Source organism: Sphaeramia orbicularis, chromosome 16 (genome assembly GCF_902148855.1).
Source record: "Sphaeramia orbicularis chromosome 16, fSphaOr1.1, whole genome shotgun sequence".
In the NCBI taxonomy this organism is placed as follows: domain Eukaryota; kingdom Metazoa; phylum Chordata; class Actinopteri; order Kurtiformes; family Apogonidae; genus Sphaeramia; species Sphaeramia orbicularis.
In genome coordinates, this window is record NC_043972.1 from 26,183,998 (window position 1) to 26,202,447 (window position 18,450).

Below are 18,450 nucleotides of genomic sequence, written 5' to 3' on the forward strand. Positions count from 1 at the left end.
AAGGAGAGTGGGTGAGGAGATTGAAAGAGGACCAGAATTGACAGGAGGGTGAACGTGAGTGAAAAGGAGTTAAAGAGAGAGTTAGAAGGAGATAGAGAACGATTTAGTGATAAAGAGAGACTGCAAGGTGAGAGGGATAGGTAAGTGCTGTGGAGACAGAAGAGGAGAAATCTCTCTCCTGTACCTTTTTTAACTTAGTGCAGGCACACTAGTTTGCAGAGGAGTGTGTGTATTTGGTGCCATCGAGTCAAGTACATCAGCATTGGTTTCAACATTTTCTGCCTTTTTCCAGACACAACAGTTGTTTGCAATTATTTGTTTTGGGCTTAAGTTTAGTACAATACATCATGCAGTATGTTCACAGTAGGAGCAAAAACCAAAAGACATGCAGTTTGGGTAAAATCCAAATAAACAGTAGACAATGTAGGAAAAAAAAAAGAAAAAGAAAGAAATCCCATCATGTCGATGATTTGAGTTCATTTATTTGAGTTCAGTTTACACAACAAACACTCAAACTTTATTTTAAGACACACATTTGCAAGCCAAATATAAATTCACTGAAGTATAAATGTTTTGCAAATCAGAGAGTGTATGAGGGATAAGGTCAGGGAGTGTCTCCCTATAGAGCACCAAGTGAACTGGAGTCTGTGCCAAATGGCCAACACCACACTGTTCTGCCAATCTGTTGGAGTTTGGCTCTAAAATGCACCTGCGGACACCCTGAGGCCTGGAGTCGGGTGGTTTATCATTGCTAACTATTCAGCATCAGTGGGTTTCAGACTTCTCCTGCGGGAGCCACTTTTTCCAGATACTATTTATTATTGACCTTAAAACAAATTCGAAAAGTTCTGCTTTAACTATGAAAATATGTTTGTAAGTATTTTTTTTTTTTTTGGTTTGCCAAAAAGGAATGGACTACTGTGTCAACCCAATTTTCTTTGCTCCTCCTAAAGTGTAGGACTTACAGTGTGGCCCCTCTCAAATAGAATTACTGAACACATAAAGTCAAATGTCAAGAGTTGTGCACTCAGTTTAAATGACTGTTCATCACCCTGATGGATTTACTGGGCGGGGGAATCCTGTTTTTATTCTCAAATGAATCTATTCAGGACTCTGATGGGGGCCATAAAGAATGACATATTTATCTTCAGGCTAGGTGGTTTGACAAGGACAGCCACAGTGAGTTATTACAGCATGCAGAATGGAGGCTTCAGCTGAGACCTGGCTTTACTGTACATCGCTGCAATGCCCTGCTGTACTACATCCGAATGGGCAGCGTTTAATAGGACCATCAAATGTATGCTCTGATTATAGATTTTGATCATTTCTAAAAGCCGTACACATCACATAGATTAAAACCGAATAACTTCTCAACACAGCTAAAATGATTTAACTTAAATTGTCATTGTTGCATTTGAGCTTCACAACCACTTTTCACTGACATGATTATCAAAGTGTACACACTGCACACTCTTCCCTCCGGCCTTATTAATAATACCGATCGTTAAAGTTTATCAACCGCCATTTTATTGCTACGTACTGTATATCATAAATCCTATCGATAATGGTGATATATAACTGTCTTTCATTTATTAGGAATCTTACATCATTATTTTTCTTACAGGGCACTGTTCTCTGTTCTGAATGGCAATAAATCAGCCCTCCTTAATTAACTGAGCTGTGCAACAACAACAGGTTGCATTTAGAGAATTAAATATTGACTATCTATGCATGTTATTGAAACTCCAGATCCATTCAGTGCTCAGGAAATACATTTCTTCTGGGGGTGTGAGGGCAACGCAGTACAGTGCAAAGTGAGATGTATACAGATAAACACTGCTCAAGCCTGGAGATATTTTACTTCCTTAGTAAAATAAATTCTCATTATTAACATACAATTAAAATCATAATACTGATAACAGTTTATCAGCCTTTAACCTGGAGCTTTAAAATGCTGTGTTGCAGTAATTTTGAGGCAATATCCTAGTATTGAGCGTTTTGCACTCAGGAATTCTTCATTTACTACTGCGCTTTTAGTTCTTCCTATTCCCTATACAGTATATAAATGTGTAATTGCCGCCACATCGCCAACTCTACAACAGGGAGAAATAGAGATGGGAAAATCGACTTTCCCAATGTGCCTCATGGTTCAGAAGAATGGTACGTTTATCATTTATGTATATATTTCAAAGGCTTGCTTCTGTAAAGCAATCCACTAGCATTCTTTCCCTCCTCAGTCTGTTCTGTGGGACCGCTGTGTTGTCTGCTGTGGCATGTTGAGCTTGAGCTGGGGAGTTAAATGGATTAATTACCTTTAAGGTCCTTTTGCGTCTTTTATTTCACAGACGGACTCACTAGGGGCTTTTGAAATGCACACATCCCCCCCATTCCTAATGACATAATCACGTAATTAGGTGATTTTCAAATAGAATTGCCACATAAATAGGGGGTTAATTTTCCTCCTGGTCTATTCATCTCGTTCGCTGGTGTTTTAGGTCAGTGGTTACTACAAGTCTAGAAGACTGTAGGACAGAGAGGGGGGAAAAAAAGAACAATAATTTGACAAAGGGAGACTGTACTGAGTAAAGAAGAGTTCTAAGTGAGTGCATTATTGCATAGAAAATAATACGCAGCATTTAAGAAGTGACTTTTTACGCTATATGTCTAATGAAAAAAATCGGAACACTTTAAGCAACATATCGACTTTCATAAAGAATAGTATCCCACTTCAGACTTAGCTGCAAGCAATGGAGAGAAAGGACAAGGAAAACCCCGGTTTCCAGAGCAACGGATCTCAAATAAAGATTTCCCCTTTTCTTGGAAGTTTTGTGGTGACACGGCTGAAATGCTCTCCTCATTGACTCCAAACACGGGTCTAGTGCTCACAAACACTTGGGCCTGTGTGGAGTGGTCTAATATGTGATGTGAAACAAGAAGGTGTCCTTTCATTCAGGTCACTGTGGGCTTTACAGAGAACAATCAACAGCTCTCCGCAGCAAGAAGGCATGAGGAGCAATTTCTTTCTCCTCCCAGTCACGGGAGGAGAAGAAATCAGATAATTAAATGTGAGAAACGGTGTAGAAAGAGAGAAAGGGGATGGACCTTTCTGCACGGCTACCTTCCTGAGGCTACCTGCTCAGGCGTGGAGCTAGCAAGCAAGCTAGCAATGGTGGTTATATAGCAAGGGCCCTGCAGCGTGGAAACGGTAACAGAGCAGACCGTGACAAAAAGGACGGCACGGCCCCTCAATGCTCCACCTGGCAAACACAGACGGTTGTCAGGGACCGGCAAGTCAGGCATGTCCTCTTCAAGTGGCACCACGTCCATCAGAGCTCATTCTGAATGGGCCCTCTTGCTGTTTGCATGGCCTGAGCTCCAATGATATGCCTCACTCCCCTCTGAAACTCCATAGACTGGTTTCACTGTCACAGCAATGGGAGGAGAGGTGGTGAGCTGAGGCTATTGTTGAAGACAGATAATGGGAGAGAGAGAAAAGTGTTAAAAATGATTGTGTCTCTGTCGGGGCTCTGTGTAGAGATCTGTGGACTGAATCACATCATAATAAGGAAGTGAAGCGAAGCAGGTCCCTTTTTTATTCTCCTTCAACAAGACATGACATGGCAGCCATGTTTGGTCTCCTGGTCAAATATGTTGGATTAACTAAGCCATTGTCCAGAAACAAAGAGGCTACCTCAGAACGTGAACCCAATAAAGAGGTTAGAAATGTACCCAATGCGAATATTTGTGAGATTCTGAAAACGGTAACACTTTATAATAAGTACACACTATGAAGCATTAGTAAACACTAAATCATTATTTATAAAGCATATTTCTGCCATGAATACTCATTAGTATATGGCTTATGAGCACAGTTCTAAATGTTTTACTATTACTCATTCATAATCATAATCATAATCATTCAATCATGCAGTTTGTTTGATAATCCCATGTGCTGTGTCTTTTCTTTGTTAGAATAATTAAGACTTTTGTGAGTCTTTAGGCATTTCCAACCTTTAAATCTCATTTGTAAATGCTTTATATGGCATAGACAGTCCACACTTTAGATGAGCTCACACCATAGTCTTAATTAATGAGTAGGAAGTGCTTTATAACTACCTGAAGTAATGAATTCCTGTGTTAATAACTGTTTATAGGACAATTATTGGAAAATAAATGTCTGAGTTAGTATAAAATACCCACTAAAATATTCACTAACCAGATTTAGTACGTCTGAATAGTGTATGTGCGAGCATAAATGCACATCATAACTTGTTTGTAAGTGATGCAATACTAAATTTTAAATGCTGAATCCAACATGGAGTTACCATAGAGGACGCAGAGCAGCTGGCACAAGACTGCCAGCGATGGAAAACACTGGTTCACCTGGTCGGCTCAACGCAGTGGGACGGGACACCCCATCGCAGGAGTCCTAGTTGTAGAATCCATAATTTATAAAGTATGAAAATGCAATCATTAAGCACATTATAGATGAGGTTATTAATGATGTGTAAAACCATTGTAACTGTGCTTATAAACCATATACTGAGTATACATGTCAAAAATATGCTTTATAAATGATGAATTCAGTATTTGTTAATCCATAACTAATGTTATTAATGATTTGTAAAGCATTTATAACTGTGCTTATAAACCATATACTAATGAGTATACAGGGTCAAAAATATGCTTTATAAATGATGAATTCAGTATTTGTTAATCCATAACTAATGTTATTAATGATTAGTAAAACATTTATAACTGTGCTTATAAACCATATACTAATGAGTATTCATTGTCAGAAATATGCTTTATAAATGATGAATACAGTATTTGTTAATGGTTAACTCATGCTTCATAGTGTGTACTAATTATAAAGTGTTACCCTGAAAACCAACATGAAAATACAAAACAAACAACATATTTGTCATTGTAAATAAAATCCGTCCGGTAGAATAAAACATGTACGCTGAGTATGGTTTACAACAACTTGTGCTGCTATGTCTTACATGTAACACCAGTGGGAATAATGATGCATTATTTTTAAATCAGTTACTCAAAGCTTAATATTAAATTGATTTAACTTAAATTACATCCATCTGGCCACTTTCACACATTGCATTTGCACCTGTTTTTTTCTGTAAGATAACCCATTTGCAGTAAATGATGTAGCTGTTTTCTCTTTAAAACTGAATTGATTATCAGTAAATTGATGGGGATGGAGAATGTCCAGTTTTGCTATTGTTTTGTAGGCATCATTGTTTCCAATGAATTGTTTTTCAGTGGCAATTATTATCCTGAATGTTTTCCATTTGTGTGTGTTGCATGTGCTTGTGTATTTGCTCCTGGGTCTCACATGAATACAAATACCTCTGTTAAGGGCCAGTGAGAGCAAAGCTTTCTTCACTCTATTGACTGAAAATCTAGTTGTCTCATCTCTCTAAGCAGATGTCTTTCCCCAAGCATCTGTTTGTATTAGTACTGTAATTGCTGGTGATAATAAGCCCATTGATTCAGTATCTAAGGAAATAGTCAATCAGGGCAGCTCATTCGTCTTACTTTTCCTGACAGTTTTCCCCTCTAGCTAAACAGACAGTGCCAGGGCCTGGGATTTGTTGACTGTGTTGGAAAAGCAGACTGTGGTGGGTTGGGAATGGCCGGCCTGTCGACTCTGAGTGAGTGATGGGATCGGTGCAAACACACCAGTGACCCAATGGCCCTTACAGGAGGCCCAGGGTGATAGATGTGTTGATTTGTTTGTAGACGCCTAAGCCCATTCTGTGTTCATTCTCTCTGTTCATTCACTTAGTGTCTATCCATTTTCTTTTTCTCTATAAATTCTCTTTCTGATGCTGTTTTTTTTTTTTTTTGCAATTCCTTTTCCCTCCTTATCGCCAGTTCTTTAGTTTCTTTGACTAACATCATAATTTTCACATTTCCTGTACAAGATCTAATGGGTTTTAATAGATTGTTTAATGGCTATTTTCATTATTGACAACCAAACTACTGCCCATAAAGTTGAATTCTACCTATTCTTATGAAATAATTGTGACGATGGGATTTATTCTTGATAAATTAAGTGTAACTGGGACTTAGTATGTAATCATTGTACCTGGTCAAAGGTGATTACTGATGTGTATAAAGTGGAATAAAAAGAGAAATGTGTCTAAAAATGAAATTATTCCAAATTTATGCGCAACGATATATTTGTGTTTCGATGAAATACCATCAATACCCTTTGCATAAATTTGGACATTCAGAATTACCATCAATACCATGTAATGCCAAAAATAATTTATAATGTAAAAGTTACTTGTGTTACACATAAAAAGGTAACATTTATATATCAGCTAAAATTTACTCAGGGGGTCAAATGAGTGGCCATTTTTGTCAAAAAAAAAAGTTGTAAGAAATGCATAGAACTGTGTTAAAATAATCCTAATCCATTTGTGCACAGACTACTGATATTATTTGACAGTGGAAGCTATATTTTCAGAAATTTTGGATTTTGAATAGCACGTGTATGTGAAAACTTTTGCTGGTGGATGGACGTGACATTACCCATGATGATCTGGTCAGTACCAGTACTTTATTAGTAATAAACTTATATACTTACTATTGCTAATTATCCTCTTATTCATAAATGTCAGTATTGTGGATCTAAAACAATAACAGCTGACACAAAAACACAAAATGTGGCAGTGGACGGATGTGACATGGTTGTTACGGATCCCGTCATACTGATGCTCGGCAGCCATGTCACTGTTTCCACAAATGATCCCTGTGCAAAAACTAGGATCATAATTATTTATTGTATAGTTTATCATCATACTAAAGAGTAAATAACAATATAGAATTGTTATTTCTTTATAAAAATGCTTATTATTAGAAAACTGTTGATTTAAAAAGTGACATGTGACATTCTTAATGTATGTATTGGCGTAACATAAGCAGGATGGATCAGCACCATACTCCATATTGCAACCTGTAAAAATAAAACATGTGATATGTAGTATAGAATCTTGTAAGAAAAATTGGGGAATCTAAAAGAACAGAATATTCGTTTTTCAGGTAAATTCAGTTCAAATATAACTTGGCCATTTGTGACATGAAAATATAGCATTAATTGTGATGAAATTGGACATTTTTGACCTGAAAACATAGTTCATATGACCATCAACATGTTGCAACAGAACTGAAATCCTGTAAATTAGCATAACTTGCATTTACCAACACAAAGTTCCTTTGGGGATTCATTTATATTGATTTCTTATACACAAAGGCATAAATAAGACCTCTAAGCAAATTTTAGCTGAAATACATTTATGATGTTAATGTAAAAACAAGTACACAGTTACAAAGTCAACAAATACTTCTTGTGAAAAACATCTTGCTGCATAAACAGGCAAAGCCATATGCGATTAGAACCATAAACTCTAGGTGAGTTCAGGCATTATATGTGGTTTCTGAGCAGGTATTAGTCTTGTCCTCAACACTAACTAGTTTAACTCTTGGAAGATGACTTTTAAAAGTGGCAACAAACCTCGCCGAAACACTTAAATCTTGTTTAATATTTACCTTTTGGTTGAGAACATATTGTTTTGACCACACTCAACATAGTTCCATTAGTTTCTCTCCATAAAGCGGTAGCAATCTAAAAGGTGAGTGAATTCTAAATACCTTCACAGACTGAAATGAGAGTAAAAGTAAACCGTGTCCTGCCTAGTTAATGATTGTCCCATTCAATGTTCAGTGTGTCCTGCTCTACGACTTCAGAAGCCATAATATTGTCAGAAATAAATCACTGAGCACCGGCCTAAACTAAATGTGTTCATTGGTCGGGGTTAAAGGGCAGAGTCACTCATTACTCTGTACTGCCAAGGAGTCATTATTGCCATGTCAATGATGTTACAAATGAGACGTTGTGATGAATCTTTTCCCACCACTTCAAACGTGTTGGGTCCAAGCTTACAAATGGGTACATGCTAAAGATTGAAAAATCTCTGTTGTCCCACTTTCTGGCATATTGTTTTGTTCAGAAGTTACTTTTTAAAACTGAATAATGGACAATAACAAAAGGAAAGGAATATTTAAAAGTCTCAGGCTTAGGTTAATTGTAATGTGCTTCAAAGAATTGTGCACACTGATTTTGGATAGTAATAAAATGATAGAATTGATGTTGTTAAATCAAAGTTGTCCATTTATTTTTTGAGAACAGCCACTGCTTTATGTGAAAACCCTTAGTAGAAACATCAGTGGGTTAAGGGGTAAGAAAAACAAATAAGTGCAATAAAGAAATGTCTATATAAACCTGCAAGAAAACAAAGCAGACTAGAAAAAGGGTCTCTGGTCAACCTGTGAAAAAATACTAACATACACACCCACACGCTTACACACCTCTACACTTCTACACATCCACACACACAAATGCAGGAGAGAAAAGAGGAGAGAGAGGAATTCTTTACGGCCTGTCACAGTGTCAGAAGCAAGTTCACGGTGAGCGTGTTTTATTATGCACGGCATCCGAAAAGTGCGGTAAATTAGCAAAACATATGGTGACTTAATGATATCAATGAAGTGGCCATGAGGGCTGCCTGGGAGCAACAAATCTGTTAGATGTGGAGTGGTGTTGCTCACCGTCTCCCACTGTTTCCCTCTGACTGATAGAACAAGCCAACGCTTCGTCCATTAAGATCAATACGCCAGCCATTATGATAGTAAAAAGCACATTTACCAGGGTTGTCAGGCTCATTATTGCAAGCAGATGGCAGCCCTTGCACTTACAATTCTAGACAAGGGAAGCAGTGACAAGACTTCAAATTAGAATCTATAATGCTAATCTATGGCCTGCTGGTGCAGTGGAGATAAAAATGCATTATACAGCACAAGAGAGTTAGTATTGAACTGGACCCTCAGAGTACAGGTACGGTACAATTATGTACTCTGTGTTGTTAGCGTTTGATTTAGTTTCTAAAGCCATTAAATATGTACACAGCCTGGATAGTATGTGATGTAGAACCTCAGTCCACTGGATCCATAACAGAGGTATTTGCATTTTCACAAATGGAGCATCTGTCTTATAACAGGTGATTTCAGACTTATGCTGGAAGTCATGTGATGTAGTTGTGGAGGCCTCATCCCTCTATAGAACTAATATCCTGCATTGATATTTTGATATGTGTCGGTATAATATGTAAGTAAGTAAAGCTTTATTTATATAGCACTTTTTAAAACAACATGTTACAAAGTGCTTCACATAAAGGGGAGATAAATCAAATCAAATCAAATTTTAAGTCAATTTACAAAACCCAACAGAATCCTCCAGGAGCAAACACTTATGACTGTGTGTGTATGTAATGTATGTATATGTGTATCATTAGATGTAAATAGCATTTGAATGAATGAATGAATATTTTTATTTCAGTTATGTACAAAACACATAAATATAAAGAACATACAAGTAACACAATTGGTAACGATAAAGGAAGAAGCTGAAGCCAGAAACTTATTTCTCCTTCTCCTACTCCCAACATTGTAAATGATAAGCTATTTTGTACAGTGTCCCAAACAACAACAAAAATATTAATAAAGCTTATTACATGATGATTTTACAAATAAGATCATTGTTGGCTGATAAATGAAAGTAAAACCTTTTCATATCGGTTTAATGTGTGTCAAGTCAGGTTCCTGAAGTAGAACAGAGTTGAAACAGATTCATTCTCAACAAGACAATCAGAAATCATAGCATGTTTTTTTTCTTTTCAGAACATCAGCTGCTTTTATTTCCAGGATAATCACAAAAGTGTCAAAATCTGCAATCCCTTGGGAAAAAAAATAAATTAAAAACTAAATAAGACCATCTTCTTGGAGGACTAACATATGGTAATGTCCCTTTTTCAAGTTTACAAGTGCAGCCATACATATACACAGACAGACTCACAGGTGTTAATGGTAATAATATGGTTTGTCACAGTTCACAGCACAATCCAAATCAGATACATGTAGTTAGTGCATGATGTATTGGGTCTGTCTGATAATCTATATGTGAAACTGTCTCTACTGAATCTCAGTACTTTTCCAAAATGGTTCAGATCAAAATTCTAGATTCTTTTTTAAAGCATTCTTTTTCCCATTTCCCTCAGCTGCCTGCTCTATACTGCCCCCCATGGGAATTCAATGCAGTGGAATTACTCACCATGTTAAGTCTGATCTAAGAGGGTGGGGGTCTGCAGTATCTGATTGTCCAGTTATGTAATTAACATTTCCTGGTCCTGTTTTACCCCAAACTTATCATATGATATTTCTGCATCGAAACACCCAAAGTGGATCTATATTATATCCTCCTGACACCCAGGAAAGTAAATGTTTTAGCTTTTTTACATTAACCCTTTCATGCATGAATGATGAGAACCTTAATCAAGATTTTTTTTTCCTCAGTGTTTTTATTCCTCTGTAGGCATGGAAAGAAAAGTGATTGAAATATTTGTATGAACGTATTTTTCAAGGAGTTACAAAAATATCCACTCAGCTGGATCCCATTCGTATTTTTTACTGTCATACTGTGTGAAAATTGTGATGATTTTTTTTTTTTTTTTTTTTTAATGCTGCTAATCTGATGTTTTCTCACATTTTAACATACTATAATACTAGCTATTACTCACTGAGATAATATGCAAAAAAAAAGAACTCTTTGCTTTAAAAGAAACTGTTCATTACAGTCTAACTGATTTACACTCAAACATGTAAGTGCAGATCAGGTTGATCAAGAACAGGAAAGTTATAGTAATGGTATGAATTGTAGTGTATGGGATGATGCATAAGTGTCCACTGTGTTGGCTGATATGGAACTAAAACAACAAAATCCATGAATCTATAAGAGAACAGCTGGAGAAAAACTGACCACTGTAGTGACCACTGTGCATGAAAGGATTAAATAAAAGCATAATGCAACAGTTTTCAGATACAATTCTTATTTTTATTTATTTATTTTTTACTTTCCCTTTGCAGTGGACAAGTTTTTTTTTTAAGTAAAGCTGTGAAACTCTTGTTCTTTACAGAGGATAAAAATGCATTGATGGGTCTCAGGTGGATATATTTTGTTGACTTGTACTTTCATTCCTACAGTGTTTATTATGGCTGCATGCTATTTATTGTAATGACCCATTTCATTTTGTTGCCTGTCACTGCTTTTATGCTGCTATTAATGTTACTTTGCAATATTTCATTAGAATAAAACACTGAAATAAAAAATATACACTACCAGTCAAAAGTTTGGATTCACCTTCTCATTTAAATTCCATGAGATGGACCACAGATGGACAACAAGTGTTCAGCATCACTGGGAACTCCTTCAAAACTTGTGGAAAACATTTCAGGTGACTACCTCATGAAGCTCATCGAGAGAATGTCAAGAATGTGCAAAACAGTAATAAAAGCAAAATGTGGCTATTTTGAAGAATCTAAAATATAAAACACACTTTGAGTTACATCACGCTTTTTTTTAACTACATAAGTCCATATGTGTTCATTCATAGTTTTGATGCCTTCAGTGAGAATCTACAATGTAAATAGTCATGAAACTAAAGAAAAAACAAGTGAGTCCAAACTTCTGACTGGTAGTGTATATCACCAAGCTTTGCTACATTACCGTCATTGTAAACTTGATTCTGTCTGTCTGTAGAAAACAACAACTCCCATGATCCCACGGTACTTCATAACAAACCATGTGTGTTATTATTGTTTTGATTGAGAGACACCTCAGGCAGAAACTTCATACGGTGCATTTAAGCTGCGTTTCATTCTTAAGTAACAGCTGCAGCCGGTGAAATCCGCAACCCTTCTATACTGACAGAAGAACAATGTCAGATGCAGAAATTCCCAGATTGGAGACGATGAAGTCAGTTCTTTGAAGACTTCTCCTGGATCTGGGAATCTGCTCTGACATTCAAGGAGAGTTCACCTCAGCATCATAGTCATAGTTTCCCTTTCAGTTGGAAGTCATGCTCTGCTCTTGTATCATCCTGTTCTCTCTCTCCCCCTGGACACTCCAAATAAATGGCTAAAAAGAGATCTACTTAAAGCTGTCACAGAGTGTTGGAGCCAACAGCCGGGCCATTCCGCACGACCTACTCCGTGACCCTCTCTTTTCAGGGGTCACTTGTAGGCTGCCTCTGGTGGGAGTGCGGAGTAGTCATGCACTGAATGACAATGTATAAACATATGAATCGCTCCCTCTCCTCAGTTGCTTCTTTTCAATCACACTGTTAAAGAGCAGGTTTACAAGATTTCAGGACTTATCTTAATTTGGACGGAGTACTTGGCATTCATTATAAAAACTTGAATATTTAGTTAATGATAAACGCTCTAATTAAAATTCTCCGCTTTAAATCAAACGATGACTGTTTAATTTTATGCTGCACCATTATAAAATATTTCTCTCCTGTGGAGGCATGTAAAAAAGATGCTCTCTACCCCTCTGAAGTTTTCCTGTGAATTGTCCCCGGGATCTTGAGGCAATGATAGAAACACAAGAGAGTTACAACACTGCAAGACTAATGATTTGATATGACCTAAGGTGATCTGACAAGATGTTTAAAATGCATTTTTTTCTATATCAATACAATACCGATTTTACCCATCATTAAGCCAGACACTTAAAATCCATAATTGGCAGAGATATTAGCCCATAATTACTGACCCCCTCACACTGGAGATTTTGAAAATTCACCCAGATAGTATGGCACAAATGATAAATTATTCCATTGCTTTGTGTTAATCACTACAGTGGAGTCATAAGGGCTCGGCCCCAAAGCTCAGTTTTAACATTAATGCCCTACCTCTCATCAATATTAATAGTTGCCTTTAGTAAGGAGATGTGTGTGTGTGTGTGTGTGTGTGTGTGTGTGTGTGTGTGTGCGTGTGTGTGTGTGTGTGTGTGTGCGTGTGTGTGTGTGTGTGTGTGTGTGTGTGTGTGTGTGTGTGTGTGTGTGTGTGTGTGTGTGTGTGTGTGTGTGTGGGTGATTGAGGTTTAAAAAAATGCGAGGGGAGAGGTGGTAGAGAAATGATTCTGACTCCGATGCTGCAGACAGTTTACAGAAGGTGTGGTCGTAAAGTGAACCAGGAGAATTATATTATTTTAAAGCTCATATGTTCAGCTTTGTTTATCTGCCACATAATAGCCTCCAGTTACAGTGTGCATTTCTAAGAGGGGTAATTTTTCTCTCTTTTTTCACTCTTTTGCAGCAGGAGCCCTTTTTCAGACCCTGACAGATGTGAGTCAGTACTTTGTCCGTTTGGTTAATTCTTATATTTACATGCAAAACTAGAAAGAACGTGATTGAAGGGAGAGGAGGAATTATGCTAACATTAAAAATATATATATAAATATATATATATATATATATATATATATATATATATATATATATATATATATATATATATATATATATTATAGTGATAAATAATGAGATAATAAAAACGAATTGAATGAAAATAAATAATAAGAGAAAATATAGAAAATAAGGGGAAAAAAAGGAAGTGTAAGAGAAGATGCCGGTTGGCCACTAGTGAGGGGGCCTGAGTTTGACAGATGCTTTCAGTGATGACCATCTGCCCTGAACAGCAGAGGTGCTGAACTGCAGGTTTTAAAGCTGCTCCTTCCAACAGCTCCAAATGAAGCGGAGGAGAGGACCTCTGGACAAAAGGTTGTGCTGAGAGAGGAGCGAGGGCCACGCCACCGCTGTACAACTTTAATTTATGATGGATGAGATCGGAGGAAAGGTCAGGTGGTGATAAATATGAGAGCGTTTGTCCCGGGAGGTCATCAATTATGCCGTGGCTTCTAACTTTCGATCCTGCGGGCGAAATAGATCTCTTCTTTGCAAGAAAACTATCTCTCAGAAAATTGGAGTGTATTAATCAAATTGGTGATGAAGGGGGGGATGGAGTGTGAGAGGGCGCATATCAACTTAAATCTGAGCCATGATCCATATCCAAGTAGGGGGCTCATGCTGTGTTTTGATGCATAACACTGTCCTCAACCAGCATTACAAGGTACAGGGTTACGTCCCTTGAACCAAAACAGAGCAATACATTGATTTACACAACCTTTCTCAATGGCAATTTAGTGCATATTAGCTTCTTTCATGTAATTTACTCTACAGCAAGAGTTCACCAACAAAGCACTCACGGCTTTGAGCATGAAAACATCAATTTATCACATATCATCACCTGATGCACAAGTCTTTTGTATAAAGTAAAAGGTTCTGATAAAATGACCTTGTTTTTAGCCACGCAATTCTAATGAAAATATGCTTTTAATCATAGAAGTGATAAATGAAACATCAGGGGATAGCTTTAACCTTTACAGAGAGCTATTTTTGTGGGGACTTGAAATTCTAAATGTATTATCCCCATGTATTATAATATTTTCCTGTGCATTTTGCAGTAAAAATCTGGATGTTCATAAAATCTCGCAGTATTAATTCAAAGGCTTTTATAGCAACACAGAGAAAAATGAGGAAAAGGTGACTTTTCAGCAACCTAACATAAAAACATGTCTACAACTTCTGTCAAACTTGAGTTTTATTAGTGAATCAATATTGCAGGTGATGACGTTGTTTCCACATTGAGATCCTCTGAAGGTCCAAATGCGTCACATGTGATGGATCTGAAAAACTGAGAAACTGCATTTTACCTGAATTATTTCAATGCATTGATAGGATTAGGATTAGATTCAGTATATTGATGAAAAAAACATATATACGTGCAACAGTAAGGGTAAGGCAAGACAAAACTTTTCTTGCTAGGGTCATAGATGGAAAGGTTTTTTTTTTACTTCTCATTATTTCATGTACCATTATATTATTTATTCAGTCTGAGTGTGAATGTTCTGAACAACGTTGTGTTTATTGCAGTCTTTAAAGCTGTTAACAACCTTTATTTCTTTGAAACCTTTCAGAGAAATAGGTTAAATTCCAACCCACGGTAATGAAATACAGAAGTATTTTCTTGAAAGAGCCAGAAAGGCTCAGCAATAAGATCACAGTGGCTGACCTTTGACCGAGGCGACAGTCCTTTTATTATCACCGTTCTTGCCCCTTTTTTTTCCCGTGGCAAAAGACTGCCTCTCCAGGAAAAGTTATTAGCCTCCCTCTATTGTTTCACAAAGTCAGGCCGGTAATGTAGAAAAGATTGTGATGATTATAGGACAAACTGACAAAAAAAGAGACAAAAAAAAGAAAGGGGAAAAAAGAAGATATGGGTTGATGGGACAGGAAGTAAAAGTCCTAATTCTTTCTTCCCTGTTGGGGTATATCAAACCGGAGCTGAAGGGGTAATGGTCTTTTTATTCAGCTGACAAGAAGCCAGGATGTCGAGCCCCTTTCCAATCGATGGGTCTCCATTGTCTCCCTGCTAGCCCACATAGACAAAAAACCTTTACTTGAATTATCTGCTACAGCCCCAAACAGCTGTTTTTAACACAGTTGAAAAGATAAAGAAATATATTAGCGGGGCCTCTGTAGCAGTGGTGACCCCAATGAAAATGTATTACCCTTGTGCCACCTCTAATTTCAACCCCCCAGCAGCTTTTACTGGTACTATGGGATTTTAATTGTGGCCCCCCTTTGTGTTTGGTGCACTAAATGAGTAATTCATTCTATTTAAATGACACAGCATGACACTTAAATGTTGTAACTTTGAGCACAACTTAGCCCTATAGTGAAAATATTTTGCTATATTGAACTTTATAATCATATTTTAATATCAATGATATTTCTGTAGTACTTTATAAAATATATTTGCATTTTGTACATTAATTCCTGGGCTATGACATGAAAAAAAAAATCATAAAAAGACTATAATTTATGTGACATATTACATGCAGTCTTTTCTCTTTTTGTCCACCTTTGTAAATTATTATGTTGCCCCTGAGTGACAAATCTTGAACCATAACAGTCTATTTTTTGCTGTCACCTTTAATTGTGTTTATCTCACCTCTCCACCTGCCTATAAGTCTTTGTTTGCAGGGGGACATCTTGATTGTTTGAATCCCCGCAAGAAAACTAACAAAAAACAGCCATTAAATCTCAGGTCAAGAGTCATATTTTGTATCTGACTTACTATTGTAATAAATACCTCTGTGAAAAACCTGAGAGACAAGTGCCACATAGAAATACTAAATAAAACATTCACAATAAAGAAAAAGAAGGAGAAAAAAAAAAAAAAAAACCCTTTCGTTTGGTCATGCACTTGAACAAGGGTATGGAGTATCGGCCCAGCTATTATTGTCGCCACCCCAACCCCCTTCCAATCAGCAAAAAGAAAGAGGTGGTGATGGTGGGGCGTGGGGCTCCATTCTTGCCTCTCTAGTCCCAGGGTATGGTGTAGGGGTCTCCTAAATGTGCCATGTCGTATTGATCCATATGATCCTTCTAAAAAAACAGCCAGACTAGCACTTACACATCACCCCAGCTGAGTAAGGGCTATTGCTGCGCTACGAAGCTAATCAATTGTCTCTGTATGGAACGGCTCGTCTTCCACATGACAATGTCTGATTTTTCTTACTTTTGCAGTGTCTCGGTAAAGTGCATCTTATAGGTAATATAAGATAGCTTTGCAAAATATATTTCTTTTTTTTTTTTTTCTTTTTTCGTATTGAGGTGATGTCAAGATGTATAACATTTATTTAGTGTATCTATATATGTTAATCCTGAAAAGTGTCTATTTATTTTTTATTCATTTGCCCATACAGTATAACATAAGACAAATACATGTACATTTGTACATTTTGGTATGAGAATGTGCAGGTGAGGTCAGAAACCCAAAAGGCTTATAGAATGACCTCACCTTGACTTAATTGTGCTTTAAACAAAATAAAAGAATGTCGTTTGCATACCTTCTATAAAGTAGAGGGATAAATAAAAATGACATAAAAGTAAAAGAAACGATGGTTATATATCTATAAACATCATTTCCTTCAATAACATAAAAAGTAAAAAGAAATGAAAACTAATGATGCAATGCAATAATACTAGTTGTAATAGAAACACTAAATACCTAGATAAATAGATAAATAAATGAATGAATGAATGAATGAGAAGAAGTGAGATTCCAAAGGAAAAAGAACCCTAATACAGCTAAATTAAGTTAAAATAACACACCAAAAAGAGAAATCAAAACAAAACGTGTGGCACTTAGGAGATAAAAATTGAACAGTCAAACCAATTCTTGCTGTTCTGTTAGGTAATATAAGATAGCTTTGCAAAATATATTTCTTTTTTTTTTTTCTTTTTTCGTATTGAGGTGATGTCAAGATGTGTAACATTTATTTAGTGTATCTATATATGTTAATCCTGAAAACTGTCTATTTATTTTTTATTTATTTGCACATACAGTATAAAATAAGACAAACACATGTACATTTGTACATTTGGGTATGAAAATGTGCAGGTGAGGTCAGAAACCCAAAAGGCTTATAGAATGACCTCACCTTGACTTAATTGTGCTTTAAACAAAATAAAAGAATGTCATTTGCATACCTTCTATAAAGTAGAGGGATAAATAAAAATGACATAAAAGTAAAAGAAATGATGGTTAAATATCTATAAACATCATTTCCTTCAATAGCATAAAGAGTAAAAAGAAATGAATACTAATGATGCAATGCAATAATACTAGTTGTAATAGAAACACTAAATACATAGATAGATAGATAAATAAATAAATAGATAAATAAATAAATGGGAAGAAGTGAAATTCCAAAGGGAAAAGAACCCTTATACAGCTAAATTAAGTTAAGATAACACACCAAAAATAGAAATCAAAACAAAATGTGTGGCATTTAGGTGATAAAACTTGAACAGTCAAACCAATTCTTGCTGTTCTGTTAGCTAATATAATATAGCTTTGCAAAATATATTTCTTTTTTTTTTCTTTTTTCATTTTTCGTATTGGGGTGATGTCAAGATGTGGAACATTTATTTCGAGTATCTTTATATGTTAATCCTCAAAACTGTCTATTTATTTTTTTTATTTATTTGCACATACAATATAAAATAACACAAATACATGTACATATCTCTCTTGATAGAGAGAAGGGTACGAAAATGTGCAGGTGAGGTCAGAAACCCAAAAGGCTTATAGAATGACCTCACCTTGACCTAATTGTACTTTAAACAAAATAAAAGAATGTCATTTACATACCTTCCATGAAGTAGAGGGATAAATAAAAATGACATAAAAGTAAAAGAAATGATGGTTATATATCTATAAAAATCATTTCCTTCAATAACATAAAGAGTAAAAAGAAATGAATAATAATGATAATGCAATAATACTAGTTGTAATAGAAACACTAAATACATAGAAAAAGAAATAAATGAATGGATGAATGAGAGGAAGTAAGATTCCAAAGGGAGAAGAACCCTAATACAGCTAAATTAAGTTAAA